At 45.9% G+C, this 10000-nt stretch overlaps 1 non-coding gene across 1 annotated transcript; it reads right to left on the minus strand.

Annotated features, from left to right (window-relative positions):
• Nucleotides 1–439: 439 nt before the first annotated feature.
• On the minus strand, nucleotides 440–512 carry trnak-cuu (transfer RNA lysine (anticodon CUU)). Its single transcript has one exon. It is a non-coding gene; the product is annotated as a tRNA-Lys (tRNA).
• Between the last annotated feature and the right edge of the window lie 9488 nt (nucleotides 513–10000).

Raw genomic sequence — 10000 nt, forward strand, 5'->3', positions numbered from 1 at the left:
GTTTAAAATGTGTTTTTAAAAACTAAACTAAAAGTGGACAGACTCATTGGTGACTTAGATAATCAACGCCCATTGAGCTATTCAAAATATCTTTTCATTGTAAGGGTTTTTTCATTATTAGGGTTTTCTGACTTTTTTTGCTGTAAATAATAAAAGGTTTACTGGTTGACCTATGGGAACTTTGAAATACAACACCCACTGATCTATTTATCAAAGTTTAGAAATTCAGATGGAAGGGCCCATTGCATTCCGATTGCAAAAAAAGGGCTACAGAGTTTGATTGAATGGCAATCCGAAAATCCCTTCTCTAGGCTTTCTCGTTTTCCCCTAGTTCTGGGGTGTTCGCATTTACTCAATGAATCAAACCTGGAGGTGAAGGTTCAAGGTTTGGAAACAACTGGTCTGAAGGATCTAGAATCAAGACACCCTAAAACACTGCAGCCCAACGTGGGGCTCGAACCCACGACCCTGAGATTAAGAGTCTCATGCTCTACCGACTGAGCTAGCCGGGCTAGCAAAAGTGGCAATATAGGCCAACATGTTCCATTTCAGATGGAAGAGCCGATTGCATTCCGATTGCAAAAAAAGGGCGACAGAGTTTGATTGAAGGGCAATCCAAAACACCCTTCTCTAGGCTTTCTGGTTTTGCCCTAGTTCTGCCGTGCACACATTGACCCAACAAACCCACGGGGGTCTACTCCAACATGACCAACCGAGGTCCGAAAGGCGGATACAACTGGCACTGCCTTCGGCTACCTGGTTCATGTGAGTGCTATTAATCAATGCATTTATTCTGGCAGTTATATGCATGATTGACATTGTATTGACACTCTCTAACTCTGTCATAACAGGTAAGCAACCACAAGACGGCCAACGTGTTCGGGGAAGCGCAGCTGTACCTCACCGTAGAAGAATTTGGATGGATGAAGAGGTGGCTGGAAATTAAGGGTACGCTGACCTGCACCCAGAGCCATTACTTTCTATACACAGAGGGGAAGAACCCGTTCAGGAAGCTTGCCTACTCCCTGAGGTTGGCATGGGCTGATGTGGGGCTCCACGGTCCCATTAACTTCACCGACCTCCGCACAGTCCACGCCGATAATGCGAAGAGGTTTCAAGACAAAGGCAACCGCCAAAGAGTGAGTGATTTCATGTGTCACAACACTGCAACTGCGGACACATTTTACGCGAATAATCCTTCTTTGAAGGAGGCTGCGGACATTCGGTTGCTCTTCACAGAGTCACTGCAAGCAGCGGCGGCGGCATCGACAGCAGCGGGAAATTAAGACACTTTTGCGGGTATTGACATCGACAGTGACAGCTCTGGAGAGGAGCACAGCCCGGCTCCCTACCAAGACTCCCTACCAAGACATGTCCCGAAGAGGGACCAGTCACTGGCCGAACACAGCCCCTCAGACATGGGTGAAGAGAGGGTGCCATACTCTGCCCCAACTTCACCCACTGTTGCCAGTGATCAACTTGTAAATATGCAGTGTGTTGTTGTAATCAGTCCCCTTGTAAATACATTATATCCTGTGTGAATGTATTTATTACTGTCAATATTACTGTAAATAAAGTTTTGTTAAAATTAACTAAGTGTTCTGTTTTTAAAGCCACACTATGGTTTTTTTTTTTCCTTTAAGATCCCCAGGGGCACGATTATTCTGGTTCTGGTGTAGCATGGAGGGTGTTTAGTCCAAGTGAGGAGGTGCTCAAGTGTGGGATGATTTGTAAGGTAGAAGAGGGTTAAAAAAAGTTTAAAGTGTGAACCTCCAGCAGGGCAGGTGGTGCTGTGAAGAAGGCCGACTATGGGTGCCGATGGGCGGACGGTAAAGCACCGCAAAGTAGACCCCCTTTAAGTGTAGCCAGGGGCACGAGAAACATCCTCCATGGAGGGTTGGGTGCTGCTGCTGTGAGGAAGGCCGACTATGGGTGCCGATGGGCGGACGGTAAAGCACCGCAAAGTAGACCCCCTTTAAGTGTAGCCAGGGGCACGAGAAACATCCTCCATGGAGGTTGGGTGTGCTGCTGCTGTGAAGAAGGGCCGACTATGGGTGACGATGGGCGGACGGTAAAGCACCGCAAAGTAGACCCCTTTAAGTGTAGCCAGGGGCACGAGAAACATCCTCCATGGAGGTTGGGTGCTGCTGCTGTGAGAAGGCCGACTATGGGTGCGATGGGCGGACAGTAAAGCACCGCAAAGTAGACCCCCTTTAAGTGTAGCCAGGGGCACGAGAAACATCCTCCATGGAGGTTGGGTGCTGCTGCTGTGAAGGAAGGCCGACTATGGATGCCGATGGGCGGACGGTAAAGCACCGCAAAGTAGACCCCCTTTAAGTGTAGCCAGGGGCACGAGAAAAATCCTCCATGGAGGTTGGGTGCTGCTGCTGTGAAGAAGGCCCGACTATGGGTGCCGATGGGCGGACGATAAGCACCGCAAAATACACCCCCTTTAAGGTTCCCAGGGTCACGAGATTCTTGAGGGTGTGATCATCTGGGTTTAGTCCGTGGGGGAGTGCTTAAGTTCGGTTGGCCCGGGGACCCAGGTGCGCGAGGGTTCTGGAAGTACGCATGTCAGGGAGAGATCCTGGAGCTCCTTAGTCCGTTGTTTTGGGGGGTCTTGGAGCGGCCACAGAGAGGTGCTTTTCCCCGGTGTATTTCATGGAAGTCTGAAATAGCCTGTTTGCTCAAGGCAGGGAGGGATCCTGGAGCTCCTTAGTCCGGTTTTGGGGGTTCTTGGAGCGGCCCCGAAGAGGTGGCTTTGTCGGTGTACGTAATGGAAGTGTGAACTAGGCCTGTTTGCTCAAGGCAGGGAGGGATCACTGGAGCTCCTTAGTCCGTGTTTGGGGGTCTTGGAGCGGGCCACAGAGAGGTGCTTTTCAAGCTCGGTCTCCTTGCAGTGTGAAATAAACAGAATGCTCGTGTCCGATCGTGCTACTAATTGATAACTTTTAACAGGAATGTCTGTTTGACATGTATTCAGAAAGTGCTATTTATTCAGAAATAGCACTTTCTGAATGACCCATTTTAATTTCAAAACTGACTTAAATAGACCACACGACCTTTGCAACTAATCTACCCCACGTGTAGCATGCTATTTTCGGTTATAAATATTGTCTTATCACCACGGATGTCCTGTCCAATGAAATGGCCATATCTTCCCTAAATTCACAGCAATCTTACCCAGCTTTCACACACTAAGTCCTGGGTAACAAAGCCATGTGCACCCCCTGTATTCACAGTGATCTTACCCAGCTTCCACAGACTTAATTCCTGGGTAATAACGCCATGTTCACCCTGTATTCACAGTAATCTTACCCAGGTTTCAGACACTAATTCCTGGGTAAGAAATCCACCCTGGACGCGTCGTCAAATGTGGATGAAATGGACAGATTCCTGTACATTTCATGCACTTTTAATGGGAGTCGTCACGTGTGGATGAAATGACCATATCATCCCTAAATTCACAGCAATATTACCCAGCTTTCACACACTAATTCCTGGGTAAGAAAGCCACCCTGGCTGGGTCGTCAAATGTGGATGAAATGGACAGATTCCTGTACATTTCATGCACTTTTAATGTGGGTCGTCGAATGTGGATGAAATGGACAGATTCCTGTACATTTCATGCACTTTTAATGGGGTCTTTGAATGTGGATGAAATGGACAGATTCCTGTACATTTCATGCACTTTTAATGGGAGTCATCAACTGGGGATGAAATGGCCATATCATCACTACATTCACAGCAAACTTACCCAGCTTTCACACACTAATCTAGGGGTAACAAATCCATGTGCACCCCTGTACTTCACAGTGATCTACCAGGTTTCAGACATTAATTCCTGGTAAGAAGGCCACCCTGGACGGGTGTCGTCAAATGTGGATCGAAATGGACAGATTCCTGTACATTTCATGCACTTTTAATGGGAGTCGTCACGTGTGGATGAAATGGCCATATCATCCCTAAATTCACAGCACACTCTACCCAGCTTTCACATCACTAATTCCTGGGTAATAACGCCATGTGCACCCTGTATTCACAGTAATCTTACCCAGGTTTTAGACCTAATTCCTGGGTAAGAAGCCACCCTGGACGCGTCCTGGACGCGTCGTCAAATGTGGATGAAATGGACAGATTCCTGTACATGTCATGCACTTTTAATGGGAGGATGAAATGGCCATATCCTCCCTAAATTCACAGCAAACTTACCCAGCTTTCACACACTAATTCCTGGGTAATAAAGCCATGTTCACCCTGTATTCACAGTAATCTTACCCAGGTTTTCAGACACTAATTCCTGGGTAAGAAAGCAACCCTGGACGCGTCGTCAAATGTGGATGAAATGGACAGATTCCTGTACATTTCATGCACTTTAATGGGAGTCGTCACGTGTGGATGAAATGGCCATATCCTCCCTACATTCACAGCAATCTTACCCAGCTTTCACACACTAATTCCTGGGTAATAAATAAAGCCATGTGCACCCTGTATTCACAGTAATATTACCCAGGTTTCAGACACTAATTCCTGGGTAAGAAAGCCAACCTGGACGCGTCGTCAAATGTGGATGAAATGGACAGATTCCTCCATCCCTGCAACATTGCAGGATGCGAGTACCACGGGACAAGACTGGACCGCCACTTGGACAGAGACCCATGTTGAGCTGTCCCGGGAGGAAATACATGTGGTTCTAAATAAACTAAAAATGTCAGTGGCAAAGAAGGAGCTTATGAACTCCGAATGACAAACCCCACAGTAGGAATGATTACCTCTTGGGATGTTGACATGGTGGAAGATGATGATGTACTTGTCACAACCTCCACCCTTGTCTCCGGTGATTGAATGTGACAACCCGGACTGTAAGGAATGAAGGATGGAGGCAAACACAGTGAGGGCTAACCCCGCGGAGCACAGCCTCCGGCCCGCCCGATATGAAGCGTGACCGAGACGAACCGTCTGACTCAGGGGTCCCACCACGGGTCCCAAAATATGTGTATTTGCCCAAATGATGGAAATAAACAAAATGCTATTTTACAGGGACAGGACAGGACAGGACATGACGGATGTAGGTGTATTTTCACAGCTTTTTGGAATACACCAAATGTGATTTTGCAGGGCGACCACAAAGCTCCTTCTACCCAAGTGATGTGCACATCACGGAGCTCATTTAATGACATGGTTTACCAGGGGCACTAAGGTTTTACCCGGAGTCCTTATGTGTTTAGTCAGAGTGCTTGAGTTTGGGTACACGTCTTTGCCAGGCACACACAACCGTCGAAAGAAGAAATATGACAAAACAGTTAAAGTCGTGAACTTCCAGCACAGGGGGGGAATGCAGTGAAGAAGGCCGAATATGGATGCCGATGGGCGGAGGATAAAGCCCCGCAAATACACCACCTTTAAGTAATACCAGGGCCATGATAACATCCTCCACGGGAGGGTGGGTGTTGTTGCTGCTGCTGCTGCTGCTGCTGCTGCTGCTGCTGCTGCTGCTGCTGCTGCTGCTGCTGCTGCTGCTGTGAATAAGGCCGAATATGGATGCTGGTGTGCAGACAGTAAGCATCGCAACATACACCACCTTTAAGTGTTACCAGGGCCATGATAACATCCTCCACAGGAGGGTGGGTGGGTGGATGCTGCTGCTGTGATTAAGGCCGAATATGGATGCCGATGGCGGACGATAAAGCACCGCAAAATACACCCCCCTTTAAGGTTCCCAGGGGCATGAGTTTCTTGAGGGTGTGATCATCTGGGTTTAGTCCGTGGGGGAGTGCTTAAGTTCGGGGGCCCGGGACCCAAGGTGCGCGAGGTTCTGGAAGTACGCATGTCAGGGAGAGATCCTGGAGCTCCTTAGTCCGTGTTTTGGGGGTCTTGGAGCGGCCACAGGGAGGTGGCTTTGTCGGTGTACGTCATGGAAGTGTGAACTAGCCTGTTTTCTCAAGGCAGGGAGGGATCCTGGAGCTCCTTAGTCCGTGTTTTTGGGGGTCTTTGAGCGGCCCCGAAGAGGTGGCTTTGTCGGTGTACGTAATGGAAGTGTGAACTAGCCTGTTTGCTCAGGCAGGGAGGGATCCTGGAGCTCCTTAGTCCGTGTTTTGGGGGTCTTGGAGCGGCCACAGAGAGGTGCTTTTCAAGCTCGGTCTCCTTGCAGTGTGAAATAAACAGAATGCTCGTGTCCGATCGTGCTACTAATTGATAACTTTTAACAGGAATGTCTGTTTGACATGTGTTCAGAAAGTGCTATTTATTCAGAAATAGCACTTTCTGAATGACCCATTTTAATTCAAACTGACTTAAAATAGACCACACGACCTTTGCAACTAATCTACCCACGTGTAGCATGCTATTTTCGGTTATAAATATTGTCTTATCACCACGGATGTCCTGTCCATGAATGGCCATATCTTCCCTAAATTCACAGCAATCTTACCCAGCTTTCACACACTAAGTCCTGGGTAACAAAGCCATGTGCACCCCTGTATTCACAGTGATCTTACCCAGCTTCCTGTACATTTCAATCACTTTTGATGGGAGTCGTGGAGGTGTGTTTGAAAGGGCCATATCTCCCTTAAATTCACAGCAAACTTACCCAGCTATCACACACTGATTGCTGGGTAATACAGCCATGTGTACCCTGCATTTAAAGTAATCTTACCCGGCTTTCAGACACTAAATCCGGGGTAATAAAGGCCTGTACATCTCCCTGTTTGAAATGCCCATATCTCCCTAAATTCACAGAAAACGTACCCAGCTTTCACACACTCATTGCTGGGTAAGACAGCCATGTGTACCCTGCATTTAAAGTAATCTTACCCGACTTTCAGACACTAAATCCGGGGTAATAAAGGCCTGTACATCTCCCTGTTTGAAAGGGCCATATCTCCCTTAAATTCACAGCAAACGTACCCATCTTTCACACACTGATTGCTGGGTAATACAGCCATGTGCACACTGCATTTAAAGTCATCTTACCCAGCTTTAAGACACTAATTCGTGGGTAAGAAAGTCACCCTGCATGCGTCGTCAATGTGATTGAAATGGACAGATTCCTGTACATTTCAATCACTTTTGATGGGAGTCGTGAGGTGTGTTTGAAAGGGCCATATCTCCCTTAAATTCACAGCAAACTTACCCAGCTATCACACACACACACACACACACACTGATTGCTGGGTAATACAGCCATGTGTACCCTGCATTTAAAGTAATCTTACCCGACTTTCAGACACTAAATCCGGGTAATAAAGGCCTGTACATCTCCCTGTTTGAAATGCCCATATCTCCCTTAAATTCACAGCAAACTTACCCAGCTTTCACACACTCATTGCTGGGTAATACAGCCATGTGCACCCTGCATTTAAAGTAATCTTACCCGGCTTTCAGACACTAAATCCGGGGTAATAAAGGCCTGTACATCTCCCTGTTTGAAAGGGCCATATCTCCCTTAAATTCACAGCAATCTTACCCAGCTATCACACACTGATTGCTGGGTAATACAGCCATGTGCACACTGCATTTAAAGTAATCTTACCCAGCTTTCAGACACTAATTCGTGGGTAAGAAAGTCACCCTGCATGCGTCGTCAAATGTGATTGAAATGGACAGAGTCCTGTACATTTCAATCACTTTTGATGGGAGTCGTGAGGTGTGTTTGAAAGGGCCATATCTCCCTTAAATTCACAGCAATCTTACCCAGCTATCACACACTGATTGCTGGGTAATACAGCCATATGCACCCTGTGTTTAAAGTAATCTTACCCGGCTTTCAGACACTAAATTCGGGGTAATAAAGGCCTGTACATCTCCCTGTTTGAAAGGGCCATATCTCCCTTAAATTCACAGCAATCTTACCCAGCTATCACACACTGATTGCTGGGTAATACAGCCATATGCACCCTGTGTTTAAAGTAATCTTATCCGGCTTTCAGACACTAAATCCGGGGTAATAAAGGCCTGTACATCTCCCTGTTTGAAAGGGCCATATCTCCCTTAAATTCACAGCAAACTTACCCAGCTATCACACACTGATTGCTGGGTAATACAGCCATATGCACCCTGTGTTTAAAGTAATCTTACCCGGCTTTCAGACACTAAATCCGGGGTAATAAAGGCCTGTACATCTCCCTGTTTGAAAGGGCCATATCTCCCTTAAATTCACAGCAAACTTACCCAGCTTTCACACACTAATTGCTGGGTAATACAGCCATGTGCACCCTGTGTTTAAAGTAATCTTACCCGGCTTTCAGACACTAATTCCTGGGGAAGAAAGTCACCCTGGACGGGTCATCAAATGTGATTGAAATGGACAGATTCCTGTACATTTCAATCACATTTGATGGGAGTCGTGAGGTGTGGATGAAATGGCCTGTTTAATCCGATTTTGAGCACTCTTTTCCCCGCATAAACTAGTTTAAATCACCGTTAAACACTTATTTTGTTGATGTCTATATAACCGACTTCCCGCTATGCATTGCGGTCGGTTATATGGACACAACTACCCTGGCACTAGGCAGACCGCGGCCGGTAGTAAATGTCCACCTGGTCCCTAGGGTATGTAAGTGCATGAAACCTACAGGTGCATGAAACGCTGCACGTTTCATTTGCAAAACACGATAGTCTGCTCCTCCATGCATGCACAGATCATGCACTGAGGAGCCGCTCCGTTGAAACCGCATGACGGCTGCCCGCTGCACGGATGTGCTACACAGTAACACACAGCACACATCTGTCTTAGCAGCATTTTAAAGACGATTATTTATTCAAATAGTAACAGGCCAGTAGTATAACTAGTAATCAACACACGTGAGTGGGCATAAATAGTCAGCCTTTTAATATCACATTGGATTTAATTCAGTTGTAACAAACAAAGTAATAAACGAACAGCTGCAGTTTTGATGCTAGGTTGTAGCTGGCCACCAAACAAACATTTAAATCCTTATATTTTGTTTCAAATACATGATAACAAATATCACTTACCCGTTTTGGTTAAAAGTCAGAATTGCCGTCAGCGATCTCCTCAGCCATGTACTACTGCTAATGTTTCTTGGTGAGACATTGACTGAAAACTGAAAGACCAATCCTTGATGAGAACCTGCCCTCGTGATGACTGCTGGCCAATCCCTGATGAGAACTTGCCTGATTGACTCTTTAGCCGCCCAATCAGTGAGCAGGTGTGTCCAGCCAATGAAAAGCGCTTATTTTGTGTAAAACGAGAGGGAAATGTGTATGAAACTGCAATATCATGAATCGGCTGTACGAGCGTTTTATAAACAATGAGCACACACAAATATACACTAGAAATCAGGTATAGGCAGTTTATAAGGACATACTGAGGTCACGTGGTGTGATGAAGAGGAATTGCAGCATCAGGTGTTTTTAATATACAGTCTTTTATCTTGTATCCCTGCATCTGTAAATTCAGGAGCATTACAGGGACAGTCAGGTTCTTTAATAGTGTATCGCCCCCTAGAGGCCTGGAGTGGAAATACAGCAGGAAAAACAGGTCTAAATAAATAAGATGAATAATTACAGAACATATTTTATAATAAAAGAAAATACTATTAAAAGTCCTGCAAATAAACCATACTGAAGTGAAAATATAAAATATAAGCAACATTTATTTAAAATAAAAATATTGAATGTGCAGCAAAGTTCATCTGCACCCACGTTACTGATGAAAACTCGACAGCAGGAAGGTCTGTTTTGATTTATTTTTAAAGTAGAATATAAAATCTTCCTCCAGTGACAAACCAAAAGTAAAACATTTGATCGTAAAAAAATGAAACACACAAACCTGAGGGTGGTGCTGTCGAGCTGCAGTGTATTAACACACACACATACACACACTTTAAGAAACACACATTCTAACACACAAATAATCGCACATGTCATTCAACATCACACAACTGGCAAAATGGGGTTCTGTTCAACAGATGAAGCGCTGACTGGGAACTTTGAAATACAACACCCACTGATCTATTTATCAAAGTTTAGAAATTCA

The sequence above is a fragment of the Pseudochaenichthys georgianus genome, unplaced genomic scaffold, assembly GCF_902827115.2.
Source record: "Pseudochaenichthys georgianus unplaced genomic scaffold, fPseGeo1.2 scaffold_617_arrow_ctg1, whole genome shotgun sequence".
In the NCBI taxonomy this organism is placed as follows: Eukaryota; Metazoa; Chordata; class Actinopteri; order Perciformes; family Channichthyidae; genus Pseudochaenichthys; species Pseudochaenichthys georgianus.